At 38.1% G+C, this 17,840-nt stretch overlaps 1 protein-coding gene across 3 annotated transcripts in view; it reads right to left on the reverse strand.

Moving 5' to 3' along the window:
- TUNAR (TCL1 upstream neural differentiation-associated RNA) overlaps positions 1-17,840 on the reverse strand; it is a 162,694-nt gene that overhangs the window by 52,638 nt on the left and 92,216 nt on the right. For all 3 annotated transcript variants that reach the window (XM_057382987.1, XM_057382981.1, XM_057382982.1), the window contains one exon: positions 14,257-14,375. The gene's annotated coding sequence lies outside the window, so the exon portion shown is untranslated. The remainder of the gene's footprint in view (positions 1-14,256; positions 14,376-17,840) is intronic.

Below are 17,840 nucleotides of genomic sequence, written 5' to 3' on the forward strand. Positions count from 1 at the left end.
TATCATGTTCTCAAAAATTGTTATAAGGGTTTTTTTAGGTTTTTGCATTTAAAAAAAAATTAATTTTTTTTTTTAAAAAGGAAGAAATAGTAATTCCTCAATTTAAGGAAATGTAAGAACTTCTAAATTATTGTAAAGTAGGACAGTGCATTCTAAAAAGCACTTTTAGAATGGTTACTTTTAGTTTTCCTGTTTCAGCATTAAAATTTAGAGATGAAATTCTGTTCTATTTCCCTCTAGTGACCAGTTTCATTGRAACACGATTTCATTCAGATTTATTGTGAAGTAGCAGAATGGGGAGATGACCCCTTAAGGCAGCTACTCATTCCTCTCGTAGCAAATTATGTAATTCCAGAATTTGATTTCCAGGGCACATGAAGCTTAAGATGTGCATTAGTTAAAAAGAACAGGCACAAGGATCTAACACAAAGAAGGGCTTCATTCAAGCTCTCAAAAATGGAATTTATGAATATGTTTTCAGTTTTGCTATCTGCTGCTCTGTGGACATGTTTTTTGAGACTGACTTCTGTGAATTCAAGTGAGACAACTTTTCTCCTGTTAGGATTGGTTTTAAATAGTATGAACCAATTACTTCCACCTAAGTAGGTGAATGCCTATTTGAGAGGTACTTYTGCCTGTCTGGGGTGATGCTTTTGCAGACATTGGATATTTTGCTCCAGTTTTAGAGCAATTATCACTATTTTTTCACTCTTTGGTGTTGGRAATTTATATCTCAGCGTAAAAAAATCTCCAATTCTAAGAAAAGCATTGCCATAATTTCCTGTCCATCCCTTTTCCTTTCTGTTACTGTTATACTTGTATTCATTGAAAAATATTTTTGAGATCAGCTCATTGAATTTCAAAACAGAATCTTCATCTATAATTCTCTGCACAAACCCATGATGCTGTGCAAATTCACAAGCCCAATCCATGAGACTGAGCAGGAACACCTTTTCAAAGCCATGGTAGGATGTGGCTGATTCCTAGGTCATCCTTTCCATGTGTTTCTGAGAATTCCAGTCAACAGATAACCTTCAGCTGTAAAATATTCTCTCTTGCACCATGTTCTCTTTACCAGAAAATTTATTTGAAACCCTATAGTTAATATAGAGCTAAACACACATTTGCACAACTTAGTAGAGCTTTCCTGATCACATTTGAGACCCACAAGATACAACTGATTGATCTTTCTAGGTATTAGGCCTCTAATCACTGTGACTGAATAATCTTTACCCTTCAGCTAAACAAGTTAAATCAGAACTAAAGCATTAGTAAGCATTAAGTAGGTTTTTCTTTGTTTCTTTTGGTTTTGTACTAACCAGGAAGCAATACTCCAGGTTTGAGAAAACATTTTCCATCCTTCCAATCCCCACTGCATTTGGTTTGCCTACAGTCCTAATACATCTTCAGCTACCAGTGAACAAAAACATGATGTATGCACATGCAGCTTTGCCTGTCTCTTGTCAGGTGTTCCACTGAAAACAGAATTATATAAGGTACTTAACAGAAGACCCTCTTGTAGTAAACCCATTATCTTCTCAAATGTCTTTATTTCAGTGCAACTGCCTTTCCATTCACTTGATTTGTATTTCCTGTCACAGTCTAAGGAATTTCTATATTATTTTCATTTCATAAATCCATCATATGTGATAGGTTTAAGAAAGTCAATAATATTAAATTTTTTTCCCCATTCATCTTGAGAAAGAACATTTTTTGAACTTCTGCATTAATGATGAAAAATTGACTGCAGTTCTGCAGAAGAACTTAGTTATTAAAATCTGAATTAATCAAATAAAAGGGAAATCTTCATTGCCTTCTAAAGCAGTATCCACAAGATCTGAATAGTGATTTTCTTTGCACTGGGTTTTGTCTTTGCTCTCATAATCTTGCTTATTTTTCTCTGCAATAAAAATATTTCTGGTCTATGGACTACCCTAGATATAAAATTTAAAGTAATAATTACATRGGTCAGAAAATATGCCCAAAACATACATTTTTTGTTCATTTTCAAGAGGAAAATATAGGTCATCTTCTGCTGAAGAAACCATATCGAAGTCATGGAATTTATACCAACAGATAATTTGACTCAGAAGGTAACAATCTTCGAATGCTTCAATACTGTCTGATTTAATTATTTAGCAGACATTAGTGTATATATATCTTGTTCTGCGCTCACTGAAAAATAAAACAAAGGGCATGTTTTCTGTGTATCAAGGATAACTGATATTCTGAATCCCAAGTGATGTAGGAATAAAAACCTGCTAAAATGTTGAAGGTAAAAGGAAATCATCATGTTTTGAGTCTGGTCACAAAGATAAGGTGGATGGTGCATTTTCTGGGCAACCAACAAAGATACAAAGAACAGAGGACAGGTTTGAGGTGAACTCTTTCCTCATCCAGACCACTTGGAAAGGAGGAAACATTGGTAACGAAGTCTGATCAGTCTACAAAAGCTAAAGAAAGAGAGCAAAGGAAAAGGCCTCTGATTTTGTTTTGTGTTTCTAGGCCAGCCTGTAAGAACGGGTTGAGATTGTGCAGATGCAAAGTAACCTGTCAGAGTGACCAGGAAATAGACAACAGAATTAACAAGCCTGAGACGGTTAGAACGCAGAACACAAACATCATAAATCATGGAGCTTAGGACAGCAGAATGCAAGAAGCACTYGGAGGTGGAAGTGCTAGATTTTTACATAATATCAGTAAAAAGGGGATTAGGAATTGGAGAGAGCTGGTAATGCTGTTAAAYGAAACAAAAACAAAAGGAACGAATAAAGGACAATTCATAGGCACAATGTATCCTGAACTAAAGTGTCAACAGTCTAGGAATGAAATCAGAAAGGCAAAACAGAACTTGTGCAAAAGTAAAGAGAAACTACTGCATATTTATGTTATTAATATCAGAATATTAAGAAAAATGCTGATCTGTTCCTCAGCAGGATCTTGAGAAGGTCACAGTGTTAATGTTATCTTTGCTTCTGTCTTCACTAAAAATGTCAACTATGATCTTAGAGCTAAGAAATGAGCTTCAGAGATAGAGATGAATAATAAAACCAGAGCAGTGACAAAGAGATTGGAAAATAAGTAAATGAGAGGTTTTGAGATAGGCTCAGTGGAAATTTTCTGCAGGTATTTTCCTTAAGCCTGCCTTTTGTCCCACAGATGATAAATGATTATGTTTTGAAAACTTGTCAGAAATAAATAAGGCTCCACAAAACTGAGAAAGGCCACTCCTACATCTAATTAAAAAAAGAAAAAAAAGGAAAAGAGAGGAGACACAGGCTACAGGAGCAAAAACCATTCAGTCTACTTTCAGTTCTAGAAAAATCCTGCAATGAAGAGCCAAACAAASAATTCACAAACACCTAAAAGAAGAAAGGTCATGAGTGCCTGCATGGACTTTTCAATATCAAATCATAGTAAATTAATCTAATTCTTTGTATGAGATCAGATTTGCTAGGGTGTAACAGTGAAAAATAAGTAAGACAAAAATAACCGGTCACAAGAGGAGTTGGAGGAGTTCTTGGTCCCAACAAAACATGAATTTGGGTGGCTCTGATGGGAATCTGGACCGTCTGGATCCAAGGGTGAGGGCCAGTGTGCGAGGTTCAACAGGGCCAACTGCCRGGTCCTGCACTTGGGTCACAACAACCCCTGTGGCACTACAGGCTGTGGGCAGAGTGGCTGGAAAGTGGYCCAGTGGAAAAGGGCCTGGGGGTGCTGGTGACAGCAGCTGAACAGGAGCCAGAGTGTGCCAAGGTGACCAAGAAGGCCAATGGCATCCTGGCCTGGATCAGCAATASTGTGGCCAGCAGGACCAGGGCAGGGATTGTCCCCCTGTACTGGGCACTGGTGAGGCCACACCTCAAATCCTGTGTTCAGTTCTGGGCCCCTCAGGACAAAAAAGACATTGAGGGCAATGGAGCTGGGGAAGGGTCTGGAGCTCAGGTCTGATGAGGAACTGCTGAAGTAGCTGGGGCTGTTTAGTCAAAAAAAAAAAGGAGGCTCAGGGGTAGGCTCTGGGCTCCTCTGAAAGGAGGCTGTAACCATGTGGGGGTTGACTTCTTCCAAGTAACAAGCAATAGGACAAGAAGAAATGGCCTCAAGTTGCATCAGGGKAAGTTTAGATTGAGYATTAGGAAAAGCTTCTTTACGGAAAGAGTGGTCAAGCATTGGAACAGTCTGCCCAGGGAAGTGGTAGAATCACCATTCCTGGAGGTATTTAAAAGACATGTGGACTGGTGCTTACAGATAAAATTTAGAGGAGGGCTTGATAGTGCTAGGTGGATGGTTGGAATTAATAATCTCAGGAGCCTTTTCCATTGTAAATGCTGTTCTGATGCTGTAAGTAAAAACTAAACTTCACTGAGTTGAAGCCACTTTGAGGTAGCTTCACTGACACTTTCTCTAGAAGCCACTAGCAGGTGTCAAGGAAGGTAAGTATATACTTTTATGGGGTAGGCTGTCCTGGTTTCAACAAATATGCAACTCAATGGCTTTCAGAGCTGCAAGTTGCATCAACAACTATTTTGGGATATTCCATTCAAAATGAAAGTATATTTAAAATAATATTGCAGAATCTGGTATTATCATATATTTTCATAAATCACTTATACAGAGATCATCCACAATTGCAGAAGTTTCAAGCACTGAAAGGTTTAGGAATAAAACTCCAAATAATCTTTAAAGGTTAAAGAACATTTCTGCAAAACCAGGATTCATATTAGAGGGAAAAGAAAAAAAAAGTTATACACTTAGATTACACWACACAGATAGAGGATAGGGAATGACAGATCTGCTCTGCTGTGAAAGATCTGAGGATTAAAATGGATCAGATCTGAGCACGTGCCAATAACATTGCCAAAAGCAAACATACTGCCTAAATGAAAGGCTGGCTGTAAGAGCTGGTGCAGCATCCACTGGAGTAGGTTTTCACTTACAAGCAGTGCTCCTCGAGAACAGTCTAGGTCGTCTCAAAGAAGTTAAAGAGCAGAGCAAATGATAGAATTCAATAAAATACAGTTCAAGAAGGGTTGAATGGGTCAGATAATCTTATGAGAGAAATCTGAAAGGAACTTTTAACTGTTTTCAAATGTGGAAAATAGTAGCTGTAAAGGAGAGACTAACCAATTCTCCACGAACACTAGGGATAAAGCAAGAAATTTCACACACAAATACCAACAAGGAAAATTCAAAGCTAGGCCTGGGAAAAACTTTTGGTCAATGAAAGTTGCTCACAAAACAGCTCAGTCTCCATCACTGGAGTTTATCAAGGAAAAGATAAGACAAACACCTATCAGAAAATGCTTAGGCCTAAATGACACCGCTTCAGGTTAAAGGGAGTTGGCACACTGGGACTCTTCTTGTTTTATTTCCTGTGCACTTATCAGTTGTTTTTCTCTCTATTTTTGCAGAGGCAAAGAACTACTAGACCAAATCACCAGTGGATGTTGTAGGGTCTCAATTACTTCTAGTTGCTTTTGAAGATACAAGTCTTTCCTATGAAATATACTGTCTTGCAATAGACAATGTATGTGGCTTTATGCAGAAATGACTGACAGTGTCTTTATGATTTATTTTTTCTGAAGGAGGTTAAACTGCATGGTTCTAATGCCTTCTTCTGGCCTTACTATCTAGACATTATAAATAGATTAACTGAATACTGTTGAATACTGCAACACATTGCCTAGAGATGTTATAGAATCTTCAGCCTCGAGCAACATGCTGCAGTTGACTGTGCTTTGAGTACTGGTTTGGACTGCACAACCACCAGAGGCCCCTTCTAGCTTCAACTCTTGAAATTCTGTGAGATMCTATGATTTTTAGATTGCGACTACATTAAATGCATCTTATCACCCTGAATCAAGTGAAAACTCTGAAGCATTCAAGAATGAAAGTAAGAAAAACCCATGTGAAGAGCATTTTCTCTCCTGTCATGGTCCACATAGCTTTTTTTTTTTCTTTCTGATGTATCCTAATTATTTTTGTTCCAACTGGATTGCTTTTCTAATGAAAATTAGGCTGCTTTCTGCTGTTACAAGTGTGGGAAGTAAATCTGGTGAAAGTTACAGAGTTACAAATTTACAGATTTTGCCAGATGCCAGCCCGTACGTATGTGACAAGCAGTGATACAAAAAAAAGTAGAAGGTGGYTTGGTAAAATTGAGAACATGATGAGATGCTCCATATGGATTAGAAATTACAAAAAAACAATTTGGCACAATATTTTAGAATGGATAATATGAAATTTAAAATGAGAAAAAGAGGAGTTTGCAATGGAATATGCTTAAAAGAAAAATAGACAAAAAACTGGAAGATACTCAGTGTGCAAAGAAAGACAGGGAAGGGAGACAAAAACAGGAGGAATCAGCTTCCACAGCCCAGTGAGAGCTGCTGTCAGATTTRAGGCCCTCACCACTGAAATCTGGAGTTTTGCCATATGTAAGTCATATCTTTAACTGATATAAACCCAACCATTCTGTGAATAAGGGCTCATCAGTAATGGTTCTTTTTAAAGGCTCTCAAAGGTTTGCCTTTATCCCCAGGACAGCAGAAGCAGGACAACCTAATTAACTCCCTTCTCTGTTGAGCCCATAATATCAGAGTAAGATTCACCTCCTTTGATTTATCTGATCCCTCAGAAGAAACCACAGACATAGATAGTAAAAACAAGCCCTTTTCATGATGCAAGGAAGAAGCAGATGCTTCTAAATGGGAGTGAGAATCACAAGTAAACACAGCACTATGCTAACTTGCACTATGCTTAGCTCTCTCTGAGCTAAGAGCTTGTGCAAGTTTGACAATTAGAGACCGAAACCATCTCCTGGTCGTTGGCATTTTTATCAAGTACTTTGGAAACCRAACATTCCTTAATTCACTTAAATGGCTGAGAAATTGAAGTGGTGATTATAATTTATGCTATAGATTAGAAGTTAAGTGCTCTCATACAGGAAACAGAAACTGGATATGAGACCTTCCCCAGCCCGGTGGTTCAATCTCCAAATTTCCATCTTCCACCAGCATAGCTTATCAATCTTAGAAGGAAGCTTTGGGTTGGAATTGCTTTCCTGCAGATGCTCTGTCATCATGCAATAAAGAATTCACTGTTCCCATATACTAAGGAATTTACTACTCAARTTTACTAACAAATTGAGAATGTAATTTCATTTGAAAATGAAAAATAAAGGCAAAGTCACTGTTAAAGAGAATTCATCTGTGAATGGCAAATTGCCTCCCGAAGCAAATGCACCCATTACGCTCAAAGAAAGGATGAGATCTCCCACAGTTAAATAAAACTAGTAGGAAAAATAATTGCTTGATAAATCAGAGTAATTAAATTTTGCACATGTGAATGCTACTGCACCTCTGTCTTCAGCACAACAAGGCCAGCCCTGTAGCAGAGAAACAGCACATAAAGCTCAGCCTTTACTCTCTGAAAAATTTATAACTGAAAGAAATAGTGCACCTTTTCCCTTTTAGCTCTTCATTAATGAGGAATGGGAAATGTTGCCCCACAAAGCTACTGGGGTCAGAACAGTCAAAAACTGTGGCGATGCTATCTAGKTCCAGTTCACCTCCTGCAAACATTTTACCAATCATTAATTTATCTTCTAGCATTTAAAAAAACATAAAGCATTGGACTCTGCTTTTCTTTGGGAACCTGTCTGACAACTCATTTGTTACTTGGTCTGCTTTATATGTTAATTTTTGTATACCACATAAAGAGCTGTGTCCCCTTATAAACTTCCATTGGAAAAATACCCAGGAGGTCTTTAAACTTTATAGGTTTATTGCTCTGTATTAGCTCCAAAAAGAAGCTTCTGCTACTATCCTTTCAAATTTCAGAAGTTAATTCTTGACCATTCAAACTATTTTTGTGCTTAGGCTATATAAACACAGTTATCTGCATCTAGGCATTCACACATTCATCAGTCATTCTTCTGCCTGCTGCAGCCAGCAGAAATCCAGCCAATGCAACCTAGAGCACAATTCAGTTCACCCCAACCAAGGGAACCAGCAGCTGCTGAGCTGAACCACTTGCTCAGCTCCAGTGACTCCAGACTTGATCTCTATTAACGCTAATAAGGGCTTTGATACTGAAGGCTCAATCCATTGCCCACACAGAAGCAGCCAGTGCCATTTGAGATGGACAGCATCACCTGCCTGTCCTGTTGGCAATGCATCTTGCAGAGCAATCAAGGTGCCTTGCACACACCAGGGCATGTGAAATGGCAACATTTCCTGTGTGGGGGTGACTGAAGAAAACCTTTAGGCCACAAACAGACTTCTGCAGGTTGGCATAACAAATTTATATCTCAGTTGTCAGCTGACTCTCCGGAATTTAGGAATCTGAACAGCTTTATCTGGAAGGGCCGTGGTACTGCCACAGTATATGTAGAATTCATAAGAAGTGGCTTATTATGGTTTCCCTGCTAGTCAAGAGACTAACAGGACAAGAGCACAGCAAAAGCTCATTCATATATGCTCATTCATATATGCTCATTCATATATGCTCAGAAGTTCAAGGGTGTGTTATATACTTGGTCTTCACAGCCAGTCAAGCAGAAAGCACCAGCAATTGCTTTCACAAGTGTTACAGAAGAGTGATTTTGGGCTTAAGGGTCATTTTAATGCATGGCTATATGATCAGATTTAGATGGTCATAAGTTAACTCCCCATTTTATGTCACCTCATTTAGTCACATGATCACAGGATAACATCTGAGCTAAGATTCACACCTCTCAGTTTATTCATGCAGGCTCAGTAGATGGCAAGCTTGGATATGACTGAAGCTGGAACTGGCCTGTGCTGCAGAATCTTGGGCAGAGATGGTATCAGATAGTAACCTTTGAGTACTTGGGTGTATTCAGACACTTTGGTGCTGACCTTCTCACTTTAAGATCACCAAACATTTGACACATTAAAACATTGCGCAACAAAAGGCATACGAAGCACAGAGAGAGCATATCTGTGTAGAAACACATACTCATCTTTTGACAGTCCATTTCTAACAAAAGAGAAGTTGCCTTTTATTAAGAGAATCTGAACAAAAAATAGTAAGTTTTCCAACAGCTTAATGTTCTGTAAATATCAGTTCCCTAACTAATTTCCTTAAAAGAGTTCAGACAATCTTACTACTCATGTGATCTCTGTGCATTTAGTCTCCTTTTGACTTCTTTACTGCAGCATTTTTGTAGGAATTGACCATAATAAATGTGATTATGGATGCAGTTTACACTGGTATAATTCCTAATATAAGTTATCATTTGGTGTTAGCTATTCTTTTAGAGCAAGTTCTTTGAGCTTCTTCCCTACATGCCTCTTGTGTGTGTGCGTCATGTCTGGCAAAAACTGTAGAGTCCACTGAGAGAAAGAGGACGTGTAGCAGATGCTCGACTGCATTTCTTTTCCTGCTTGACTGCAGTGACTGCTCTGAGAAGTAAACAATCCACTCAGTAAAACAAGCTGCTGCAAATGCTCACTATGGGTTGTATCATTTGATTATTACCTTCTTATTCTCTTTCCCTAAACAGGTTTATTCAAATTCCCCTACCAATCTATATACTCCTGAATTTTTATCAGCTATATCTCTTCTATCCAGGCAGAGCTCACTCTTCCTTTTTGCTCCAAGACTGTTTTATCTAAATGTAGGATTGTATTTTTTGTTTGTTTTTCTACAGTACTTATTCTTRGAATTAGTTCCTGCCTTTTTGCTACAGGATGGCATGTTCTATAAAGTATTCAGTCTCTAAATCAGACAGCGAGAGAAAAAAACATGATGTCTCTCACTTTCATATTTGAAGGAGCATCTGATGTCAAAAAGCAAGATAAAAAAGGTGACCTTAAAATAATCTGGTTCATGAAGACACTGCCTTTTAGTCTCAATGTCCAATTTATCTCAGTGCACACGCAGGGTGAAGACTGCAAAGTAAGACTAATGAGTATGGCAGAAACATATGCAGTAATTCATCATCATAACAAAGCATAGCACAATTATCAGGAATTTCCTGTAGACTTGCCATGATTACATGGAAACAAATTGTTTTGTCTGCTCAGTTAGAAGTGCAAGAATACTGAACCAAAACCTAGAAAGGGATTGTTGCCAACTATATACACAAATCACCCTTTTAGGATATGACGAATGTACAATTTGTCTTTCTTTTTTGGTTTGTATACTGAAATTTTATTGATTCCATGCCTGGCCAGCTGGGTCTCCATGTTCTGCAACAGGACACATCACAAAAAATATAGGAAGAAGAGGTAGCTGGCTGTGGGGTTAGAGGAGTTAATGGCTGCAATCATGATACCTTTTTCATGCTTGCCAAAGCCTTTATTACAGTAAAAATTTCAAGTAAGAATGGAAGGAAGGGAAACCTTTAATTAGTTGGAACTTACTTATAAAAACCTCATCTCTGCTTGGTGCATCTTCCTGACAAAAGACTAACATCAGCATCACTTTGTGAGTAATTGGGTTTGGTCCTGTTCCTGGTTTTCAGCTACCTGGAGTACAGTTTAGGCTGCTGTTTATTTGATTTTCCTCCCTGAGGACCACTCTTCTGTAGGAGAATTAAAGCTATGCAGTGCTTACACAGACATTTCTTGCACTTCTGCTGGAGAACAAGACCCATTTTTGAGTAACACTAATAATAGACAACACTGCAAGTAGCTGCTTGGGGCTCACATGCCTGAGAGACATCATATTAAAGGAGAAGCCACTGCTGAAAGAAGCAGATAGATTGCATTAGCTATCACAGATCTCTACTGTGTTTCAGTGATCATGCCACTTAGGTAAAGTGGGACTTGGAGAGCTAAAGTCTAATTAAAATAAGTGGGCGTTACATAACCAYGCTCGGAAGGCAAATTTTCTGCAATATTCCTTGGTGACTAGAAGTTGACTTTCTTTAAAGCGTTTATACAAGTCAGCTCTAGCAATTTAATGGTTGGAAGATGATAAGGAAATGAATTAGATTTTGGTACACAGCAGTCAAATTAATTTCAGGGGTATATGTAACTCTTAGTATTTAAGTCCCATAACTACATCATGACCCATATCAACTGTAAGGTCCCAGTTTTTCAGGGAAGGTTGGATAGCACTCATCACACAGCTGCTTTTTAGAAAATGTCATCATGTATCACTTCAAAAGTCATGTTTCAGGGAATGCCTTAGCTCCACCAGGATMTCCATTATGGTCAGGGCTGCATTGCTGAGGCTCCAGGGATATATCTGGCCCAGGAAGCAAATTTAACCTTCTTGTACTTTCTTTTGTTTTGGTTTTTTTAATTGGTTTTCCTCTGTTCCTTTCACGTTTTCCTTCCTCACTTAATTTCCTTTATTGATCTTGTCTTTCCTTCTTTTTCTCTCTCTCCTGGTTACTTCTAGATTAGTACCAGGATGGGAAATCCCATGGGGAGCCCCACCTGGCCCTTTCTGCTAGGTAGAAAAGCCAGTCGGGGCATAAGTGAGGATATTCTTATCAGTAGCAATGGGGAGCATTGCTGAGAGGATCTGCTTTGGGTATCACAGGTTAGTGRTATTTTGTCATGCTACTGCAGTCCAGGCAATGGTGCAGCCACCACGCTCTGCCAGCGCTTCTCTAAATAAAACTCCTGAATGGTGCAAAGAGAGCTAAGTTCACTCAGTAAGTGAGTGAGCCTGGTTTGCCAGCATTGCTTTCCTAAGGGATGTTTCACAGTAGTCTCCAGTGAGGGGGAGCCTTTTGCAATCAACCTTATGGAGGAAAATATATCAACCTCAAATCAATTTCTCTGTATGGATGAATTCTGCCAAGTTCCTGGATTTTTCACRAATCAGTTTAATCTACCCTTAATTTACTGATCTACTTTTTAAACTGTAAACAACTTCCAAATAAGATTTTATTGCATTTGAATATAATTCTTGTCACGTTCTGTACTTTTCTGCTTCACTTCCAGAGAATGTTGTGATGATTAACTCATGCATTATGTGATGCCRTGTGTAATACTCCCTTGTGACAATAACTCAAATTGCTATTTTCATGCTATCTTCCTGTCTCTCACTCTTGTTTTATTTTTACTCTATCCTTTTATTCATTTGAACAGAAATATTTTCAAGAACATATTTCTGTTTCCTTTTGCAAACTGACTGCCAGCTCACAGAGTCTAGAACAATGGGTAAGTGAAAGCATCCAGCTACTGCAGCTTTGCTTCCAGTTGCTACAGATCTCACTTTTCCAGGAATTCTCCTGGAACTTCATCTGCAGAGCTCAGTCACTCATCAAAACATCAGCAAGTTGTGTGGGAATTCTTTGAATGCCTGGCTAGCCAATGAGGCATACAACAAGGGTTCAGTTCRAACAAGCAAGGAGCAAGCTCATCTCTTTACAGCTTTGTTATATGCAAAATAAGATGCAGTGCTATAAAACCTTCATTCTGGATAACAACAGAAAAAGAGAGCTTCTGGACATCATTAACTGATCAYGAATGGAATGGAAATGATATTTTAGAATATTAATTATTCTAAACCTGAATAAAAATGCAGATAGATCCATTTCATTTTATYATTTGAATAGAAGAAATAGGCCTAAAGCTTCAAAGTCCCACAGTTCTGACAGTGATGTAGGAATTCATTTAAAATGTATGAAGAACCTATAACAAGGAAAATTTCTGAAAAATCTGGGAGAGAAGAAAGTGACAGCAGAAGGCATACAATCAAGGGAAATTTGAGTTTTTCTTGAATCCTAGTTGTCCTTGATCACACCAGTAGTAGCCTGTTACTGTTCACAAACTCCATATTCCATAATCTATCTTGAAAATAGTACGAAAATTGAGGATAGGAAAATGTCAGGAGAAGGCACAGATTAATCACCTATTTTCTACCAAGTGTTCTATACACAAGTGTCCCAACAAAGCAATAACCGGAATAAAATCAGGAAAGTCTATGCAAAGAGTTGTTTGAGGTTAATAACTCTTGTGAGCCTGTCCAGGGCTGGCACTAGGAAAATCTATCATCTCATAACAAGAAATACAGTCTAAAAGGATTGATTCAGAGTATTAAGTCCACTTCCTTGTGAGAGCAGCACTGATCTTGAAATCCTCTAAGCAATAGTTTCTAGTTTAGCTCTAAATACACAAAAGAATGGCTCTACTCTTCCTTGTCTTGAAATCTATCCAAGTTTGGAATTCAGTATCCTGTCCTCAGTGGCTTTCGCTGTTCTCCACTTTCAGTCACTATATATACAACAGAAAATTGCAGTTTACACTAGGTGGCCCTATATGAGTGTGTTCAATCAGTAAAAGTGTTTTCTTTTCTGCATGTAGGGGCTATATGGATGCAGTCTCAATAGCTGCCAGACATTAGGATGGAAAAGGCCTTAGTCTTTCACATCACAACATGATCACCTGTTTTTTTTATCCTATTACTCCCACAGTGAAAATATCCCTAGGAACATCTCCAGTCAGATGGTCTCTCCTTCTGTCAAGGTCAGTTAYGGACATTAGTAGATATTCATCTATCCTTAGTCAGTAAACTGAAAGACATTTAACTTTCTCTGTACATCCTCRTCTAATAATGTTTCTCTCTGAATTGCCTCCAGTTCACTGCACTGTTAATTAACTTTTATGCACTACCAGAGACAAATGCACCTCAGCAATGACTTAAGTGATTTCTCTACAGCTTATGTTTCAGTTTCCATTCATAAAAAACTTCAACCTATATTAGTCAAATTGTTTCCCCCTTGTAATAATCTAGCATTTCCATAGTATCTCTCACTGTAAAGCAAAAAWGGGCAAAGCAACAGAAGAAGTAAAAATTTAAATACCAGTATTTGTCTTTGCCTGAAATATTCAAGTTGGTTAGGAAAATAAAACATTCTCTGAGTGTTTGTCAACTCTGTATCTTCCATATGTCATTTGCATTATTAAACAAGAATATTTGAGCTTTGCTTTAAATAACAATAAAATTGGACCTTCGTTGTTTAGCAATATTGTTTTACCTGAAGTTTCATACAAAAATAAACCCCAAACCACTAACCTATGTAACCACTACAAAGTGTGTCACTGTAGCAAGAATTCCTTTTAACAGACTGCAAACAGATCACAGCTTTTCCTGCACATTTTAAGGACATATCTAGATTTCACATACACTTTCAATTTTATCACCTAATTATTAGAGAGACAATCTGCAAGAAWAAACAGTTCATAGAGTGTCTGAACCTCTTAGCATTACAATGAACATGGATATAAAACTATTTAGTTACATAACAGCACAATGTGTCTGACTTACACAAATGTTGAATCATTTAGAGTTTAGAGCCCAGGTTTCCCAAACTGGTGGTCTATAGACTTCCGTCAATGGTCTGCAGCTGAAGGTTTATGGCTGTCTGGGTACATGGTATTCATTCCCTATGGATAGTGGGGAGAGATTAATAATAAACAAGCGTTGACCAAGAAAAACTATTTCAGTTTATCAACAGCAGTAAAACATTCTTTGCAAAAGACATTTTCTGTTAATAAATTATGGATTTTATTATGATTTTATCAAACAGATTATACTGAAGTGCTCTTTTCCAGACTGTTTCCTCTTTTCAAATCTACCCATTTATGAGAAAAAGATTGCACAAGATGTTACTTTCAACAGGCAAAATACCATCAACTCAAAAACAGGTAAAAAGAGAAGTGTCAGCTGGCTCAGGAAGCCTGATGACACTGATGATGGCWAAAATGCAAAAAGTGAATGTACAAGGAATTAAAGCAAAAAAAGGGAGTGAAACAATTACACCAATATTTTGGGACAAAATCAGGAAAGACAAAACCATCTGATTCTCAAAGACTTCACAAAGAGGGATTCTACAGATCCATGAGCCCGCAAAGGAAAGATCAACGAAAACATGGGCGTGCTGAAGGGTAGAGAAGAACCAGCACTGGAAAGGTTAGATTTCATGCCTTTGTCTTCACAGGCAAAACCTGCTCCTGGACCTTTGTGTTTCTGCAAAGAAGAGGGACAACCATCAGCAGGAGAGCAGTAGTCCAGGAACTGCTACAGGCTGGACATACTCAGGATAGGGGGCTCCTTTGCTTGTCCACAGAGATGTCCAGCATGACTATGAGGTTACTGCCTATCACCTGAGAAAAACTGCAGCAATCAGAGGAGGGCCCTAATGAACAGAAACAAGGCTAACATATGTCCATTTTAGGGGAATGATGGCTACAACAGACACCAAGCCACAATCCAGTACATAGGGACCTTAATAAACTCAGAAGTAGGAGAGCAGAAACCTCATGAAGTACATTGAAGTATCAACTTGGGAGTTCTATGCGAAATAAATTCCTGTCCTTTTTGCCTGTGTTGGGCTAGGATGGCTCCAAGTATATTTTTTTAACAAATACAATGTTCACCAGTTTTGTTTTGTCCTACTCCAGGTAAACCATGTATTTCAGCACACATAATTTCCATAGACAGTAGCTGAATTTGGCATGGTGAATTTGGCATATATTGAAAACATTTGGCCTTGGTTTTGTTAGAACTGCCTCTGTGACTGTCACAACAGATTTATTTTTCTATCATTGTCTGTCATTTCTATCATTTCCCCTTTATTTTTCTATCATTGTCTGCGCATCTTATTCAATATCATTCATTCTAATTTCCATGCTAATAAACTCATATTAAAAGCCACAGATAAAAAGAGGAACCAATGTGTACTCCTACACAAAAAATATACCTTCAAATTGCACACTGGTCTCTCAAAAACACATTTCAAATTACTTTTTCTCTCTATTTTTAAATCAGTRATGGCTAAAATTAAGTTCAGGAATATATTCAAGAATATTTGTTTATTAAAACATAAAAACTTTCCACTGGCATAAAGTGGAGACTCAATTGCTCAACAATCACAACCAATTCCAAACTTTCTCAGGTCTAATGAAATCACTGCTTTAACTGTATTAGTTATCCAAGTAGTACAACTTGCACTGCAGGATATAAAAGATTCATGTCAGTAGAGATTTAAGCTCAGAAAAGTAGAACAATACTTAATGGTTAGTGAACTGCATTGGAATATTCCTTAAAGCATTTTTTCTTTTTCTATGTCTATGTTACAGTGCATTTTATTTCACCCAAGCCAAGTGAAAACTTGAAATAYTTAAACAAGTTAGGGGTTTACTGCTACCCCAAAATTCAAGAAAAACTTGTGGATATCCACATTTGTTTCATATAGAAACTGCTTTCAAAAAAGCAAGAAATTTTGAGACTTGCTGGTTAGCTCTAAGTTTATAGGCAATTATGAAAAAGAATAACTAATGAAGGCATCAGATTAAGTAGAAAGAACTTTTCCAGACGTGTAATTTTYGATGCTGAAATACACTGTAGTGGGAAGCAACCTACATGAAAGATACACTGCAGTTCTCCCAAAGCCTCTGTTTTGGTTTTCACCTAGTGAGACCACAGTGAACAATGGAACAGTGGAAACAATAATTATATTGGCTTCCTATATTCATGGTCTTTCAATAGTTTTCCCTCTCAAATATGTAATTCCACAGCTGCATTCTCTGAATATTTTAAGCTTGATTATAAAGCTCCTTCAGCCTGTTTTACACTGTTTCTGCCTGGCAATAACCCAAAAGAATGAAAACAAGCTAATGCTTGGAGAGGTGCTGTGAGCATAGCTACCTAGCCCATGCCACATGTACATAACCAGAATTCACAGTGCCATCTATGAAATCTAATGCTTGGGAACAAAAAGCACAGAAGTACAAAAAAATTTATTTAGTCATCAGTCTTTTGTCTGAGTTCACCACAAATTTTCAATTTCCTCCAGTTACCTTAATGTCCACAGGAAATAAGGTTGTATTCAACTGACACCTCCCCTTTTTAGGCTCTTCAGATTGTTGTGCAGCTATTGGCTTACATACAGTGTGGTCAGATAGGTCAAAATTGGGGGTTTCTGTCAGGTTTGATGGACAACATCAATCCTTTCAGAGGAAACAATTCTGTCTTCTCTAGCCTCTGGATTTCCTTTCATTGTCTATCATTATGCTTTTCACACATATCACACTAATCCATATAAATTTTCACCTCATTATACTTCCTTGGGCTACAAGCACATGTCCTGCTTCAACCTCACTCTATTTTTATTGCCATTGCATGTTGTCAGCAGCTGCCTGTTGGGACCACTGATCCCACTGTAACTCCAAATCTGTTTTGGTACACACAGTTCCCTGCTTCTGCCACCTTCAAAAATCCAGCATGTTCCTACGCTAGTTTATGCTGCCATGAGGATTTGTGCAGCCCCACACACACCACGTCAGGGAATCAATGTGGATGAAAGTTTAATAAGCACAAAAGCAGTGAGTGTCTTTCTTCAACAGTGCTGGATTATGTCATCTTTAGGTACTTATATTACTATGAGATCAGCATKAAGAACACTAGCTTCAGGAGTTCTGACCAGCCCTGAAGTATGAACAAATAATATCCCTTAACATACAGATTTTGTTAGAGATCACAGTGTCTGGAGCAGGAAAGCTTAATCCTCCCCAGCTTCAGTTTATCTGCCTGCAGTCCAATTTTTTATTCCCAGTCTTGGCAGCATCACAGCATGTTAGCTCAGAGACAGCCACCTATTCTCTGTCAGTGCCTTCTCCAGTGGTGAGYGTGATGTGTTCAAGACTGGGATCCCCGGTTCAGCTTAACCTGAAACATCTCAGGAGCTTCTCCCACGGGTTCTTTTCTTCTTATCTATGCATCCCTTATGCTTGCTGTTCCCCTGCAATTTTTAAACATTGTTGAGACAGGCAGGCATCATAGGCCATTTTATTTTTAAGGCTGGTGTGGACAGACAGAAGAGACACATCTATTTTGATCTTTCTATAGAC

This window comes from Malurus melanocephalus, unplaced genomic scaffold (genome assembly GCF_030028575.1).
Source record: "Malurus melanocephalus ecotype Western Australia unplaced genomic scaffold, MMel_1.1 scaffold_597, whole genome shotgun sequence".
NCBI lineage: Eukaryota > Metazoa > Chordata > Aves > Passeriformes > Maluridae > Malurus > Malurus melanocephalus.